The following is an 18,632-nucleotide window of genomic DNA, read 5'->3' as shown; positions in this document are numbered from 1 at the left end:
CGCCCAACGTGGGGCCCGAACCCACGACCCTGAGATTAAGAGTCTCATGCTCTTCCGACTGAGCTAGCCGGGCAGGGACCGTCATGATAGCATCGTCGATTGGGTTCGCCTGGTCGACAAGTGTTATCATGACATGAGGATAGGAGATTAGCTAGGTGACCATATCAGGGTTCCTTTCTCGGATTTAGTACGATTTGATTAGGTGGTAACTGATATGGCACTTAGCTAGAAGACGGACTACGTCATCGGAGATCAAGCATTTCCGATAACTGAGGTTTGAGACGTCACCACGATAGACAGGAGTAGGGAAGTGTGGCATCCACACTTTGGGATCAATCCACGAGCGTGTCGGGCCACACTTTCACGAACTGCATGAAGACTGACCAGACGCTAGCGACCTACGGACGTACGAATCACTCCCACAATGACCTCGTCAAGTGCAATACCCATTACATACCAAAGCAAATAAATAAATTTTTTTTTTTTCAGAAATTTCTTTTCTTTCCTTTTTGGAGAAATAGAAAATAGTAGTTAAAAATTTGTTTTTGAAGCCATAATAAGCCATTCATCATATAATTTTGTTGTACGTGTCTGTATTTCCAAATATATATATATTCATATTTATTTTTGAACACATGTATATTTACATATAAACACATTTTTCATATAAATACATGCATATACATAAAAACAACTGAAATCTACAAATATTTTGAGTTAAAGGGAAAATTTTTTTTAGGCTGTGGTCGGTTGTACAGGTTGTACAGGTATAAAGGAATCGAGATAGGTATAGACTTCCATATATCAAAATCATCAGTATCGAAAAAAAATTTGATTGAGCCATGTCCGTCCGTCTGTCTGTCCGTTAACACGATAACTTGAGTAAATTTTGAGGTATGTTGATGAAATTTGGTATGTAGGTTCCTGGGCACTCATCTCAGATCTCTATTTAAAATGAACGATATCGGACTATAACCACGCCAACTTTTTCGATATCGAAAATTTCGAAAAACCGAAAAAATGCGATAATTCATTACCAACGACGGATAAAGCCATGAAACTTGGTAGGTGAGTTGAACTTATGACGCAGAATAGAAAATTAGTAAAATTTTGGACAATGGGACTGGCACCGCCCACTTTTAAAAGAAGGTAATTTAAAAGTTTTGCAAGCTGTAATTTGGCAGTCGTTGAAGATATCATGATGAAATTTGGCAGCAACGTTATTTCTATTACTGTATGTATGCTTAGTAAAAATTAGAAAAATCGGAGAACGACCACGCCCACTTAAAAAAAAATTTTGTTTAAGTCAAATTTTAACAAAAAATTTAATATCATAAATTTTAAAATTTAATATCTTTACAGTATATAAGTAAATTATGTCAAAATTCAACTCCAGTAATGGTATGGTGCTATAAAATACAAAAATAAAAGAAAATTTCAAAATGGGCGTGGTCATCCGCCCTTTTTCATTTAATTTTTCTAGGATATTTTAATGCCATAAGTCGAACAAAAATTTACCAATCCTTGTGAAATTTGGTAGGGGCTTAGATTCTAGGACGATAACTGTTTTCTGTGAAAAAGGGCGAAATCGGTTGAAGCCACGCAGTTACACCGTTTACCGTCTGTCCTTCCGATCGGCCGTTAACACGATAACTTGAGCAAAAATCGATATATCTTTACTAAACTCAGTTCACGTACTTATCTGAACTCACTTTGTATTGGTGTGAAAAATGGCCGAAATCCGACTATGACCACGCCCACTTTTTCGATATCGAAAGTTAAGAAAAATGAATAAAATGCCATAATTCTATGCCAATTATGAAAAAAGGGATGAAACATGGTAACTGGATTGGTTTATTGACGCAAAATATAACCTTAGAAAAAAAACTTTGCAAAATGGCCTACCATATTATGTAGAAGAAAATGAAAAGTTCTGCAGGGCGAAATCAAAAGCCCTTGGAATCTTGGCAGATGATTTTCTAGGTCACCCTGGTCCACATGTTGGTCAATATCTCGAAAACGCCTTCACATATACAACTACCACCACTCCCTTTTAAAATACTCATTGACACCTTTCATTTGATACCCAAATCGTAAAAACAAATTCTAGAGTCACCCCTGCTCCACCTTTATGGCGCTATCTCAAAAGGCGTCCACCTATAAAACTAAGGCCCACGCCCTTTTAAAATACTCATTAACGCCTTTCATTTCATAGCTATATCGTATAAACAAATTCTAGAGTCACGCTGGTCCACCTTTATGGCGATATCTCGAAAAGGTTTCCACCTATAGAACTAAGGCCCACGCCCTTTTAAAATACTCATTAACACCTTTCATTTGATACCCATATCGTACAAACAAATTCTAGAGTCACCTTGGTCAATCCTGCTCGCCGCCTTATTGCTACCCCACTCCTTCCCCTCAGTCATGGTTCCAGCCGACCCGGTTCTACAGCTGCGTAGCGTGGTGCCTTCGGGTCCAGATTTTCCTCGCACACTACGAACCGGCAAATGCAGAGCTGGTGCACCGCTCCCCGGCACCTGTCCAGCGAACGTGTCAATCCCACTTCCGGAGGGAAAAGGGAGTGCCGTAATGGCACTGGTCCCCCTTCGATTGCGGGGGCAACGGATTGCGCCCTTAAGATTATCTCGTCCGTTCCCAAGCTAAGAGAGGGGGGCTCGCCGCCGTACGGCCAACCGACCCCTTCCCCTCAGCCCTGGCTCTGGCAGTAGAGTGATCCGTCGGCTAATGGGGCTACCGCTGTGCCGTCGAGGTGAACTTCCCCTCAGCCCACGGGTCGGCCTACGAAGTTCCGGCTGGTACAACTGCGCGTCCAGCCCTGCCGTCGGGCTGGCATGTAGGCGGTGGTATCTACCAAGCGAGCTAGCACTAATTATATTCAATCCTCGCAGGTCTCTCTCGCCACCGCCACTGAGATAGCGTCCGCCTACAGAAAGCCGCTATAATCGACAGCTACGCCCGTAAGAAGCCACCACTGGTAATCCTCCTCAAAAGGTAACAAATCCCAACCTTGGAACCTATACTCCTCCCTGGCTACGCCACTGGTACGCGCTCCGTCGCCCTATTGTCCGATTGTTGCCGTCGCCACACCCGCCGTTGCTACCACCTCGCCGCTAGGCTATTGCAGTGCTGATTCACCCCTCCTGCTATTGGCTGATCCACTACCAACTATCTGCCGGGGAAAACGTCTGACCCCGTCCACCCTCACCTACTGCGTCCGTCGCGCACTGTTACGTCAGGTCATCTCTCTCCAACCACTGTCTTGGTACGGAAAGCTGTTGCGATCCCTATCCTTCTAGCCGCGTGTGTGTGCATTCGTTATTAGCACATAAATATTGTTTTCTTATTAAGTGGGCTTTGTGGGACCTTTATTCGACCCTGGATTGACTGAGTGCTACCTCAGCCTTCGACAAAACTCACCTCATAAATGGCGCCGTATCAGGGACCTTCCTTCGCAGATGACTGTGCAAAAACAAATACAACAAGCACCAACACTGCCGCGGCGTGTTCGACGAACACACAATCCGAAACAACTATCATGGCGGTTCCCAAAGCTTTGACGTTGCATATCGACTCTCTCAACTGGATCGACGTTCTCAAGAAAGAGAGACTGAAAGAGGAGTTCAAAGAGCATAAGATCGGCGTGGAAGGACACCATCGCCGATCTACGCCACGCTCTGAGCACGTATTGCGATCAAAGCGTACACGAAAATCTAGTGAAGATCTGCTGAAGGAGTTGGAGAGGGAAGTAAAAGAAGACGAAGGGAAACCAGTCAAACTACCAACACCGATATTACACGTTATGGATATCACTCCAGCACCACCATCCAGATACAAATTCCCCACTCGCATGCGCATGACAGAGAACGCGCACCACCGAAACGAGACGAAGTGAGCGACGGTGAGCTGATGAATACCGTACGTGGCTGGGATTTGCATTTTTCGGGAGAGGATTCGCTGCAAGAATTTCTTGAGAGGATAACGGAGCACGCCGAATGTTGCCGCATCCCCGTTGACCGGTCCTCCCATCTCTGCTGGAACTTCTGCGTGGCAAAGTACTTCAATGGTACCGTATCCGTAAACAACAAATCAACCAGTGGAGCGATTTTCGAACGGAAGTGCAGAATTTTTCCCGTCTAAGCATCAAATTCGACATTTAGAAGAGGCCATCCGACAACGCAGGCAACTAGGCCGCGAAAAGGCCAAGGATTACATCCTTGCATTGGAAACTTATCCGCCAGCACCCGACAATGTGTTAAGAAAACCACTTCGAATGGATCTACGATGGCCTACGCGTTAAATACCGCCTCTTCGATAAACGCAGCGAGTTTAGGACGATCGACGAGGCTCTGGAACTATCGGAGGAGTATGAGCTGCTGAAAAGCGAGGAAGCGAAACAGGGCAAAGTGGTGGTCCACAGCCTGTATCATCTCCAAACGGAGTACGAGAGCAAGGAGTGCTGCTGTGGCTGCAAACAACGCTGACATCGCCGCTTCCAAAGCAGGGGCCTCTGGAGAATGTTGTGCTCCAGCTGTGGACAAGACAACATTGTCTCCATCAAACTATATGAGAGGAAGCCGCCCAGCATTATTTATCGGTCACAGAAGCCAATGGAAACATCAGCTTGCGATCCCACTGCCGAAATGCAAGTAGACGGCAGTTTCTACATAACAATAACCATCGAGGGCATGAGCGTGCGTGCGCTAGTGGACACTGACACCACCCTATCATACGTCGATGAGTCAGTACGGAATCACCTGCAGAGGAACAATATCAAACCACGTCTTAACAAGAGGTGCATCCAACTGGCCGGCCAGACGTGTGTCTATATCTCGAACTCCTACCCAGCGAGGATTATATACCACGGAAGAACGACTAACACAATGTTGTCCGTCATCCCGAACGTGGCAGAACGAATGATCTTAAGAATGGACTTTCTGCGGGAAAGGGGAATCACCCTCACGCTTGACGGCCAGCCGTTAGAAGCCTCTTTGACCAGGAGGTCAGCCGAGGTAGACACACTATCTGCAATGAATAGCTGGAAACACGTGAGCAATGGCCGAAATTCGGAGCAGGAAACCTTTTAACGCACTATCAGAAGCGATTTGGTGAAACCGTTAGCCCAAGTACCGCTGCTGAACATTCGATCATCCTCAAGCATAACCATCCGCTGAAGCAACGCATCGTAATCCGTAATCCGGCTATAGGAAATAGTAACCGCCGACTTCGTGGAACCACTACCGCCCTCTAATCAAAGAAACACTTACCTAGTCGTCATGGTGGACAAATTCTCCGGTGCGCCAAACAATAAGGCAAGCGTGCTCAAAGCGCTACAAGAAAGGGTCACATACCGACTTGGTTGTCCAAGAACCTTCCTCACCGACAATGGGAAGGAATTCGATGGAAAAGCGTTAGCATCATTCCTAAGCGACCATCGCACATGGGATCAGGAGATTCCACAAATCGCATTTGCAATCAATATGGTCAGCAAAGAGTCCACAAAAGCATCTTCAGCAAAAATAAACTTCGGCGAAATAAAGCGGCTCCAGAGCGGGTCCCCCGGACGGGGCAGTTCAAGTGGCCAGCCAACCGAGTCAAAACGCAAATGGTACAAATTTGTTTCGGGCCATATTTTAATAAATAGCGGATGATCATAATGGGATCACAAACCGAACAACGATTGGTACGAAACCAAACAGAAAAAGGACGACAAGTATTTTATAATTTTCATGAAGTTTGCATTATTCTAATTGAATACGCTGTTAGTTTTAAAAACACTGAAATTGTAATTATACCTGATATGTACAATTTTTTTTTTAGAATTAACTTTGTTTGGCAAAGCCGTCATAACGGATTACATATAACAGCTAGGCCAGGCCTAGCTTGATACACTTTTTCCCTCAGAGCAGCTTTCCGAATCAAATGGAAGGCATTAACGAGTATTTTAAGAGAGAGTAGGCCATAGTTCTATGGATGGACGCCATTTATGGATATCGCCATAAAGGTGGACCAGGGCTGATTCTAGAATTTGTTTGTACGTTATAGGTATCAAATGAAAGGTGTTAATGAGTATTTTAAAAATGTGTGTGCCTTAGTTGTATATGTGAAGGGGTTTTCGAGTAATCGCCATAAAGGTGGACCTGGGGTGACTCTAGAATATGTTTGTACGATATGGGTATCAAATGAAAGGTGTTACTGAGCATTTTAAGACGGAGTGGGCCTGAGGTCTATAGGTGGACGCCTTATCGAGATATCGCCATTAAGGTGGGCCAGGGGTGACTCCAGAATGTGCTTGCACGATATGGGTATCAAAGGAAAGGTGGTAATGAATATTTTAAAAGGGAGTGATCCTTAGTTCTATAGGTGGACGCCTTTTCGAGATATCGCCATAAAGGTGGGCCAGCGGTGACTCTAGAATGTGCTTGTACGATATCGGTATCAAATGAAAGGTGCTAATGAGCATTTTAAAAGGGAATGGGCCTTAGTTCTATAGGTGAACGCCTTTTCGAGATATTGCCATAAAGGTGGAACAGGGGTGACTCTAGAATGTGTTTGTACGATATGGGTATGAAATGAATGGTGTTAATGAGTATATTAAAAGGGAGTGGGCCTTAGTTCTATATGTGAATGCCTTTTCCATATATCGCCATAAAGGTGGACCAGGGGTGACTCTATAATTTGTTTGTGCGATATGGGTATCAAATTAAAGGTATTAATGCGGGTTTTAAAAGCGAGTGGCCTTTAGATGTATATGTGAAGGCGTTTTCGCGATATCGACCAAAATGTGGACCAGGGTGATCCAGAAAATCATCTGTCGGGTACTGCTAATTTATTTATATATGCAATACCACGAACAGTATTCCTACCAAGATTCCAAGGGCTGTTGATTTCGCCCTGCGGAACTTTTTCATTTTCTTCTACTTAATATGGTAGGTGTCACACCCATTTTACAAAGTTTTTTCTAAAGTTATATTTTGCGTCAATAAACCAATCAAATTACCATGTTTCATCCTTTTTTTCGTATTTGGTATAGAATTATGGCATTTTTTTCATTTTTCGTAATTTTCGATATCGAAAAACTGGGCGTGGTTATAGTCGGATTTCGGCCATTTTTTATACCAAGATGGTTCAGCTAAGTACGTGGACTAAGTTTAGTAAAGATATATCGGTTTTTGCTCAAGTTATCGTGTTAACAGCCGAGCGGAATGACAGACGCTGGACTGTGTTTAAAAACTGGGCATGGCTTGAACCGATTTCGCTCATTTTCACAGAAAACAGTTACCGTCATAGAATCTATTCCCCTACCAAATTTCAGAAGGATTGGTAAATTTTTGTTCGACTTATGGCAATAAAAGTATTCTAGACAAACTAAATGAGAATGGGCGGAGCCACCAAATTTCATCATGATATCTTCAACGACTGCCAAATTACAGCTTGCAAAACTTTTAAATTACCTTCTTTTTAAAGTGGGCGGTGCCACGCCCATTGTCCAAAACCTTACTACTTTTTTATTCTGCGTCATAAGGTAAACTTACCTACCAAGTTTTATCGCTTTATCCGTCTTTGGCAATGAATTATGGCATTTTTTTCGATTTTTCGAAATTTTCGATATCGAAAAAGTGGACGTGGTTATAGTCCGATATCGTTCATTTTAAATAGCGATCTGAGTTGAGCGCCCAGGAACCTATGTACCAAATTTCATCAAGATACCTCAAAATTTACTCAGGTTATCGTGTTAACGGACAGACGGACGGACGGACGGGCATGGCTCAATCAAATTTTTTTTTCGGTACTGATGATTTTGATATATGGAAGTCTATATCTATCTCGATTCCTTTATACCTGTACAACCAACCGTTATCCAATCAAAGTTAATATACTCTGTGATCTCTGCTCAACTGAGTATAAAAATATAGGTGCCGCCCGGAAAGTATCGCCAGTAACCAAACTGCTCTTAATTCCATATTAGAGAAGATATCAAATTCATCAATACAGCGAGAGTCTACATCTAATCGTGGTATTATGAAGAATAAGTTACCAGAGCTGTCCATTCCTGAATTAAGTATAGTGTTTGATGATTGGGTTCGCTTTAGGGATTTATTCGCTGCAATCATAAAGTCTCGGAAAGACTTAGCCGGCATTGAACAAATGGAATATTTGCAAAGTAGACTCAAGGGCAAAGCATTGTCTATTATCAAACATCACTCACCAAGTGACGACAACTTTGAAATAGCGTGGACCCTATTATGTGATCGCTACAACAAAACTTCTCTTATTGTAGATGCTCATCTACGCAAAATATTTGAGCAATCGCCAATTAAAACGGAGAATATTGATTCTCTTAAACAATTTTATTTCACAACAAACGAAAATTACAACGCATTACAAGTCTTAAAACAACCTGTGCTTTCATGGTCGAAGGTTTTATTGAACCACTTGCTGAAAAAGCTAGACAACGACTCTAAATCGCTTGGTCACTCGAAACTAGAAAAATTGAAGAGCCAACATTTTAACAGTTTCTTATATTCCTAAATGAGCGGATAGCAGAAAAGGAGAAATTCGAAGATTGCACTCGCCACTCACAAAAAGCAGTGCCATCAAAATACACAAGGAATCGGTCACTTGCAGTTTCATTTCCATCGTGCCTCAAGTGTAAACAAAGCCATGCACTTTACCAATGCCCTTCATTTAAGGAATTGTCAATACCTGCGAGAAATGAGCTCGTACGTGCAAATGGCGTATGTCCAAATTGCCTACGTACTAAACACAACTTGATAGAGTGCAAATACTCAAATTGTAGATTATGCAAGGGCAGACACAATACGCTTCTCCACGAAACCAAGGTATCAACGAATGTTTTATCTGTAAATGCAGCCGAGTAAGTACGTATACCAAAATACACAAAAATAAGCATGCTACCTACCGCCGTAGTAATGGTGTGTGATAGGCAAGGCGAACTTCATCCATGTCGTGCACTTCTAGATTCTGGTTCGCAGTCGGCGCTGATAATTGAATCATGTACGCAGCGCTTAAAACTACAACGAACGAACGCAAAAATCTCTATAAGTGGAATTGGTCAACCCAAAAAAGGCATGACAACTCGTGGAAAGGTTATATTGAACATCGCAGCAGTAGAGAATGTTACAGCAACTGCATATGTTGTGTCAGCACTTAGAGATGATTTACCGCAGGTAGATTGACTGAATCTAGTGTAAACTTCTTTCAAAAACTAAATTTGGCTGACCCATACTTCGGGCAACCAGGCGCAATCGATATTTTATTGGGTGTCGATGTTGATTTTCAAGCATTTATCGATGGGCAAATTAAACATCCATCACAGGCGTTAATCCCTCAGAATACACTATTTGGTTGGGTCATAGCTGGTAGCACTGAATGCACAGAACCACCTACTTATATAAGTGTACTAAATACGTCTTCCTCAGACCTTGATCACCTCTTAAGAGGCTTTTGGGAGCAAGAAAGCTTCACTGATGGTGAAGGTTCGGATGAAACCACTGAGAATTCAATAGAAAAACATTTCTGTCAAACCCATGCAGTGCGTGCAGATGGAAGGTTCGTAGTTCGGTTGCCTTTTAAATCGAATGTATCATCCCTTGGCGAAACTCACGACATTGCTATTCAAATGCTATATGCTATAGAACGTCGTTTTCGTTGCGATTCCAACTTCAAGACCCAATATACGGCCTTCATGCGCGATTATGAGACGCGGGGGCATATGACACGTATTACGCATATTGGCAACGACGATAAAGGCTTTTTTTTGCCACATCATGCCGTGCTAAAACCGTCCAGCATATCCACGAAACTCCGCGTAGTTTTTGACGCATTAGCTAAACCTAAAAGGGGTTTGGCACTTAATGATTGCTTGATGTTGGGTCCAGTTATTCAAAATGATTTGTTCACAATTCTTGTCCGCTTCAGAACGTTTCGTCTGGCAGTCACCGCTGATATAGCTCAAATGTATAGGCAATTTTTGGTAAACGATAGTGATTCCTATTTCCAAAAGATTTATTGGCGAGAATCTGAAGAGTTAAACCTATCAGTGTACCGGCTAAATACAGTAACGTACGGTACAACACCAGCCCCTTTCCTAGCCACACGAACATTGAAACCAATAGCGCTTAACAACATGGAAATTTATCCTGACTCATGTTCACATTTGTTAGAACAATTCTATATGGACGATTATTTGGGGCGTACTCAAAATTTAGAGCCTGCAAAGGGTATATCGAAAGCTTTAAACGAGTTACATCTATCAGCCGGGATGAAGCTACGTAAATGGTCGTCAAATTGTCAAGAATGTATAGAAGATATGCCCACCCCGACCGGGAAACCAGTGAAGAGCAGTTAATTGGAGGAAAGGGTGCCATAAAAACATTGGACATGTGGTGGCAACCACAATCCGATGTTTTCCGTTTTCTAGTAGAGCTAAAGGATATCGGCGTAAATGGTACGAAAAGAGAGTTGCTATCAATAATCGCTCGAATATTTGACCCGTTGGGGTGGTTATCCCCTATGACAATATTTCTTAAAATTTTAATGAAAAAGGTGTGGTCTGCTGGTATCAGCTGGAACGATCCCATACCAAAACCATTGGTAGACGAATATAATGCATTTCGAAATAGTGCAGAGGTTATATCCGAGCTGTCCGTGAGTAGATGGACACAATTTTTTGAAAATACAAATGCTCAACTGCATGTCTTTGCGGACGCCTCCAAATTGGCCTATGGTGCCGTGGTTTACCTGCGCGTACAAGATTCGGACAACAAAATTTATGTCTCGCTTATTACCAGCAAAACTCGGGTAGCGCCCTTCAAACCCAATTTGAGCATTCCACGGTTAGAATTATGTGCAGCACTCCTTGCCGCGCAGCTTTCAAAAATCGTTAGCACACTAGCGGGTTCAAGTTGGGGTTACATTCCCACAACTGTCAATCCTGCGGACTACACGACGAGAGCAGTCACTCCGAAAGATTTATTACAACTGTCTTCATGGTGGCGTGGCCCTGACTTGTTGCACCGCTCAACAGTGAAAGGTTGGTCAACTCCTCCTATTGTATCAAAGTACGCTCACAACGAAGATAACGTTTATACAAGCATAATTAAAAGTTCTCAAACGCCTAACTTCTATGATGAGCATTTAAGCAGATTTTCCAACTATAATCGATTGATCCGCTCTATAGCCAGAATTAAACGACTATTCCGTCCCAAGGGTGAAGCAGTAAACAGTCCTCTCACTACAAACGAGTTAGATGAGGCCAGACTAACACTAATAAGTCTTGCTCAACACTCAATGTTCGAAACTGAAATCAAACAACTAAAAACTGCTAAGCCAATTCCCAAGCGGGGAGCATTCTACGGTTTAGATGCATACATTGCCGCTTAGGGTATAGTTCGCATTAACGGCAGACTTACGTCGGCAAATATTCCATACGAACAAGCGCACCCGGCTATTCTACACAATAATTACCATTTCAGTAGATTGCTCATTGAATCGCTTCGTAAAAACAATCTTCATTCTGGAGTTCGGCAAACAATTGCCCTAGTCTCATTGACTTACCACGTTATCGGTTGTTCAAGAGCCGTGCGCGGATGTATATACCGATGCACAGTTTGTATGCGGTACAAGGGAGTTCCATATCAGCAGCTCATGGGGCAATTGCCACGACAACGAGTTCAACCCAGCATGCCCTTAACTAACACCGGCGTCGACAACTGTGGCCCGATAACTATTAGAGCATGGAAGGCACGTGGTGCCAAAACATATAAGGCCTATATTTCAGTTTTTGTCTGTATGGCGACAAAGGCCCTTCATCTCGAGGCCGTAACTGAGCTGTCAACGGAGACTTTCATCGCAACCCTTCGTAGATTTCTAGCACGACGTGGTCTGTGCCGTAGTATATTTAGCGATAATGGTCTAAACTTCGTTGGAGCCAATCAATTTTTGCGCAAAGTTTTCCACTTACAAAGCACTCAAGATTACCAAACAGCAATCGTCACTGAATCAGCCAGCTTGGGCATAGAGTGGCACTTCTCAACGCCTCATGCCCCAAACTTTGGAGGATTATGGGAAGCTGGGGTAAAGACAGTTAAATTTCACCTTCGACGAGTCATGGGGACTAGTTCCTTTACCTATGAGGAGCTCTCAACCGTTTTGTGTCAGATCGAGGCCTGCGCGAACTCACGTCCACTGTGTCTACGGTTTGAAGGCGACACCGATCCTTTAACTCCTGCACACTTCTTGATAATGCGCCCTATAAAGTCCGTACCGGATCAAGGCAGCACAGTTTCCACCTTGAATAGATGGCGTTATATGCAAACGAACGTAAATGATTTTTGGCGCAAATGGTCAGATGACTATCTGACACAACTGCGTAGAAGACCTAAATGACATAAAGTACTGGCAAACCTAAAGTTAGATGATGTAGTAATACTCAAGGATGTAAACCTACCGCCTTGCAGTTGGCAATTGCGGCGCATAACTCAGCTATATCCCGAAGAGATGGTTTAGTACGGGTAGTAGATGTCAAAACTTCGAGTGGAGAATAACGCAGATCCATATCTAAAATATGCCCGTTGAGTATTGACGAATAGTTGAAGCCCAGCAAGAACTTCAACCGGGGGAGTATGTTTGCGCAACTACTAAGATTAAATACAACTCTGTTACTCTTTATGTTTCTTTGTCACATATCATTCATTTATTGTTCTCGTATTCTCTTTAGTGACATTGTCTTTTTCTCTTGTACACATATAATATAATATAACAAGTAAGGAAGGCTAAGTTCGGGTGTAACCGAACATTACATACTCAGATGAGAGCTGTGGAGACAAGGTAAGGGAAAATCACCTTGTTGTAAAAAGAACCTAGGGTAACCCTGGAATGTGTTTGTATGACATGTGAATCAAATGGAAGGTATTAAAGAGTATTTTAAGAGGAAGTGGGCCATAGTTCTATAGATGGACGCAATTTAGGGATATCGCCATAAAGGTGGACCAGGCCTGACTCTAGAATTTGTTTGTACGATATGGGTATCAAATGAAAGGTGTTAATGAGTATTTTAAAAGGGCGTGGGCCTTAGTTCTATAGGTGGACGCCTTTTCGAAATATCGCCATAAAGGTGGACCAGGGGTGACTCTAGAATTTGTTTGTACGATATGGGTATCAAATGAAAGGTGTTAATGAGTATTTTAAAAGGACGTAGGCCTTAGTTCTAGAGGTGGATGCCTTTTCGAGATATCGCCATAAACGTGGACCAGGGGTGACTCTAGAATTTGTTTGTACGATATGGGTATCAAATGAAAGGTGTTAATGAGTATTTTAAAAGGGCGTAGGCCTTAGTTCTATAGGTGGACGCCTTTTCGAAATATCGCCATAAAGGTGGACCAGAGGTGACTCTGGAATTTGTTTGTACTATATGGGTATCAAATGAAAGGTGTTAATGAGTATTTTAAAAGGACGTGGGCCTTAGTTCTACAGGTGCATGCCTTTTGGAGATATCGCCATAAACGTGGACCAGGGGTGACTCTAGAATTTGTTTGTACGATATGGGTATCAAATGAAAGGTGTTAACGAGTATTTTAAAAGAACGTGGGCCTTAGTTCTATAAGTAGACGCCTTTTCGAAATATCGCCATAAAGCTGGACCAGGGGCGACTCTAGAATTTGTTTGTACAATATGGATATCAAATGAAAGGTGTTAATGAGTATTTTAAAAAGGAGTGGGCCTTAGTTCTATGTGTGCACGCCTTTTCGAGACATCGCCATAAACGTGGACCAGGGGTGACTCTAGAATTTGTTTGTACTATATGGGTATCAAATGAAAGGTGTTAATGAGTATTTTAAAAGGGAGTGGGCCTTAGTTCTATTGTAGAAAGGTCCCTAACGCAATTAAAACAAAGAAGACTTCACTGCTTGAGTTATGAATGTCTAATTGTCTTTATTCAAATAATTCAGCTTATTTATATTATATTATTCTAAACATATTCTTATATATCTATTTACATTTAAGCTTACATACTTACATACATAACTACCTTAAACATACATACTTACATACCTACATACTACTCGGCACAAAATATGTACCTACATATATGAGCTGCAAATTTATGGGAAATGCTAACCTTGCAAGTTGCAGGAATGCAAATTGCTGGGATTCAAATTCGTTTGGTTGTGTGTTGTGCACGTCTGTTTATTAATGGCTGTGTCAGCATTAATTCCCAAATGCATTTTTATGTGTTGATGAACATTTAGAATATTTTTGTAGCAGGTTAGAATATTAGACTGATTTAAATATTTTGGATTAAATTGAATTGTTGGCTGCTTACACTACATCTCCCTTTTTTTTAGAATCCTTATGCATTTGGGGAATGCATGAGTATTCTATTTTTGTAAATTAATTCTACTTTTGTATTTTAATGTTTGTAGGTTGAACATCTTCTTATTCTACTAATTTAAGTCTATTTTTGTGTATTTTTATTTGCCTATTCTCTATGTTACTACTAAATTTTTGCTTATCCTCATTTCCTATTCTATATGGGATTAAGGTGTCATAATTTTTATTATTAGTATTTTCTTCTTCATCGATTTCTTCTACCTTATAGGGGATTAATGTAAAATTATTGTTTTCATCGATGTTTACTACTCTAAAGGATTTAAATGAAAAAATATTTTTCCTATTGATAATTTCTATTCCAAAGGTCATCAATAAAATTATTTTTCTATTCTACAGGGTTATTAAGAGAATTATTTTTCCTATTGATAATTTCTATTCCGCGGGTCATTAATAAAATTATTTTTCTATTCTACAGGGCCCTATATATCTACTATCTAGCCTAACTAAGTATAAAGGATCCTATTATTTAAAATTATGGCCTTTCTAAAAGGCGAGGTTATACTAGACGAAACAGGTCTAACTTATATTTATATTTAAAAAAAAAATAATGAAGATAAATGATTTAGTATATCCTATCGACTAAATATAGGAGATTTAGTTTTCCTTACCTTGATTATTTCTATTAAACAAAGCTTTTGCATTGTTATTAAAATTAAAACGTATAGAATAAGATGATGGTTATATTCATCATTGGGTAAAAATTGACATTGTTTTAAAAGGCGGGATCTTTGAGCGCATGATATACAGTAGATTGGGTAAATTCTGTTGCTGCTAGAGCAAGAAGTAGTTATATAGCGATAAGTGGTTGAACCAATGGGTACAGTGGATGCAAAAATTTTTCATATCTTTTCTTATACCATTTTTCATATTTTCCAGCAATATTTTTATTAGATCTTATGTGTCCTTCGATTTTCTGTGTGGCCTTTCCAGATGGGATCGTCATGATATTTATGAAGAATTTCTATAATTTTTGTCGACATTTGTCACATGCATAACTTCTGGGGTTAATGCAAATATTAGATCTTCGAGAACTTGGGTACCTATTTTATTTTAAAATATGCTTACTCGAGTATTCATTATTCTTGACCAATTTGTCTCCTAAGGGACAACTGTCTTTTTCTCTTACAAGTCCTAGATTGCCGGCATTTTTAAGCCTGGTGGAATATTGTCCTAAGTCAATAACTACCTCAACAATCTGGTTGCTTGTACTACGCTACAATTTTTCTATCCTTTTGGATGAAAATGAGCGTGACATGTCTAATTGCAAATTTATTTATTAAGCGCTTTATTTATAATAAAGTTCTCTTGGTGACTTTTTATTTTCTTCATTCTGGCTGGTTTTTAAGTTTCCGATCTTGTGGTAACTTTAGGTATTTTGCATATTTCCACTTACATAAGGTTTTTGTCAAGCATTATGTTGCGAAAAGTTTGTGGTATAAATCTTCTACCTTGACATCCTTCATAGATGTTATTTTGATTAACTTCTATGGAAGCTACTACTGAGAATTAGCAAATTCTTTAACTTAGACAGTGCTAATGAAGCTATCTTAATAAATTCTTCTATTAAGTGAGGCATTTTGCAGTGATTCATTTGTAATATTTACTGTTCTTATCGAAATTGGGTTGAATTTAGAGGATTTAGGGTGCTACATTTGAATATTATATCAATAGTACGATTCCGCAGGTTGAAACTGCTGGCCAAACATCTGAAATGTTTGGGTTAATTTTGGCTCTGGTTCAGCTGGTGGTTTATATTTTAATATTCTATACTCCAATGTTTCAGAGTTTCTTTTTTCTACCTCGTAACCAGTTATGGGGTTAATTTTTGTCCACGAAGACATTTTAAAGAGATGATATGATTGAAAGAGAAAATTAAAAAGAAATTAGAAATTTATTCCTGTTTCTTTGGGGGTGGGGGAAAAATGCTAATTTATGCTTATTTCTTTGTTTTTTATGTTTATTATATTAAGCATTCCTTTTTACTTTTATTATTTTCTCTTTATTTAGTTAGCATTATAAAAGTTATTATTTAAAGGTTTATTTCTAAAAATGTTTGTTCTTAATGAAAAATTTGTTTAATTTAACATTTTTGACATTTTTCATTTTTATTACAAAATCTTTTAGAAAAAAAATTTTTTTTTTCAAATGATGAATATTTAAATACAATTTATTTTTTCTTGTTTTATTATTAAACATTAATTCCTATGCTATTTTCTTCTTTTAAAAAAAAAAAAATGTCTATTTTGGTAATACATTTTCACATTTAAGGAGTTTTATGAAAACGACCTAACCATTTGATTTTGATTTTGTAAGTCCTCTTCTGGGAACATAATTCAATAAGCAGTAAAAAAATTTTTTTTCACCAAAAATATTATTTTTGCTTGTCAATAGGCAGCCGCTAGGTTGCCCGAATATTTTTTTTTTTTTATATATAATGGTTAAAGAAATGACTTCATACTGAAGCTAGTGTATTTATTATACTTATGATTATAATGCTCCTCTTGTTTATCACCATTGAAAATGTGGAACGCTTCACGAGATCAGTGTCATTCTTGCTCTAGGGCTATGCTAATATCGTTCCAATTTTAATGTATTTTCCGTTGAAGTAACTGCCACAATATGCTTATCTTCGTGTATTTTCCGTTGAAGTAATTGCCACAATATGCTAATCTTCGTGTATTTTCCGTTGAAGTAATTGCCACAATATGCTAATCTTCGTGTATTTTCCGTTGACGTAATTGCCACAATATGCTAATTTTCGTGTATTTTCCGTTGACGTAATTGCCACAATATGCCAATCTTCGTGTATTTTCCGTTGACGTAATTGCCACAATATGCTAATCTTCGTGTATTTTCCGTTGACGTAATTGCCACAATATGCTAATCTTCGTGTATTTTCCGTTGAAGTAATTGCCACAATATGCTAATCTTCGTGTATTTTCCGTTGACGTAATAGCCACAATATGCCAATCTTCGTGTATTTTCCGTTGACGTAATTGCCACAATATGCTAATCTTCGTGTATTTTCCGTTGACGTAATTGCCACAATATGCTAATCTTCGTGTATTTTCCGTTGAAGTAATTGCCTCAATTTTTATTATTGGTGCCCGACTTTAACACCTTCTCTTTTTTTTTTCTTTTTACAAGGCTTAGGCTGTAATCAGCCAGAAAAATCCTGCCGGCTATGACATTAGGCTGAAAAATCAGGCAGTAGCATCATAGGCAGGATCGCCATGTAGAAAGCATATCCCTGCCAGCTATGAAATTAGGCTGAAAAATCAGCCAGTAGAATCATAGGCAGGATCGCCATGTAGAAAGGTCCCTAACGCAATTAAAACAAAGAAGACTTCACTGCTTGAATTATGAATGTCGAATTGTCTTTATTCAAATAATTCAGCTTATTTATATTAGATTATTCTAAACATATTCTTACATATCTATTTACATTTAAGCTTACATACTTACATACATAACTACCTTAAACATACATACTTACATACCTACATACTACTCGGCACAAAATATGTACCTACATATATGAGCTGCAAATTTATGGGAAATGCTAACCTTGCAAGTTGCAGGAATGCAAATTGCTGGGATTCAAATTCGTTTGGTTGTGTGTTGTACACGTCTGTTTATTAATGGCTGTGTCAGCATTAATTCTCAAATGCATTTTTATGTGTTGATGAACATTTAGAATATTTTTGTAGCAGGTTAGAATATTAGACTGATTTAAATATTTTGGATTAAATTGAATTGTTGGCTGCTTACACTACACTATAGGTGGACGCCTTTTCGGAATATCGTTATAAAAGTGGACCAGGGTTGACTCTAGAATGCGTTTGTACAATATGGGTATCAAACGAAAGGTGTTAATAAGTGTTTTAAAAGGGAGTGGGCCTTAGTTCTATAGGTGGACGCCTTTTCGGAATATCGTTATAAAAGTGGACCAGGGGTGACTCTAGAATGCGTTTGTGCAATATGGGTATCAAATGAAAGGTGTTAATGAGTATTTTAAAAGGGCGTGGGCCTTAGTTCTATAGGTGGACCCCTTTTCGTAATATCGCCATAAAGGTGGACCAGGGGCGACTCTAGAATTTGTTTGTACGATATGGGCATCAAATGAAAGGTGTTAATGAGTATTTTAAAAAGGAGTGGTCCTTAGTTCTATATGTGGACGCCTTTTCGAGATATCG

General features: G+C 39.8%; 1 non-coding gene and 1 pseudogene across 1 annotated transcript; both read right to left on the bottom strand.

The window, feature by feature from the left end:
- Positions 1 to 73, bottom strand: TRNAK-CUU (transfer RNA lysine (anticodon CUU)). Its single transcript has one exon. It is a non-coding gene; the product is annotated as a tRNA-Lys (tRNA).
- A 16,879-nt stretch (positions 74 to 16,952) lies between these two features.
- Positions 16,953 to 17,046, bottom strand: LOC137235511 (U6 spliceosomal RNA; annotated as a pseudogene).
- Positions 17,047 to 18,632: the final 1,586 nt, after the last annotated feature.

Source organism: Eurosta solidaginis, chromosome X (genome assembly GCF_040869045.1).
Source record: "Eurosta solidaginis isolate ZX-2024a chromosome X, ASM4086904v1, whole genome shotgun sequence".
In the NCBI taxonomy this organism is placed as follows: domain Eukaryota; kingdom Metazoa; phylum Arthropoda; class Insecta; order Diptera; family Tephritidae; genus Eurosta; species Eurosta solidaginis.
Note: the sequence above shows the minus strand (reverse complement) of the source record. Positions and strands in the feature narration are given on the sequence as shown.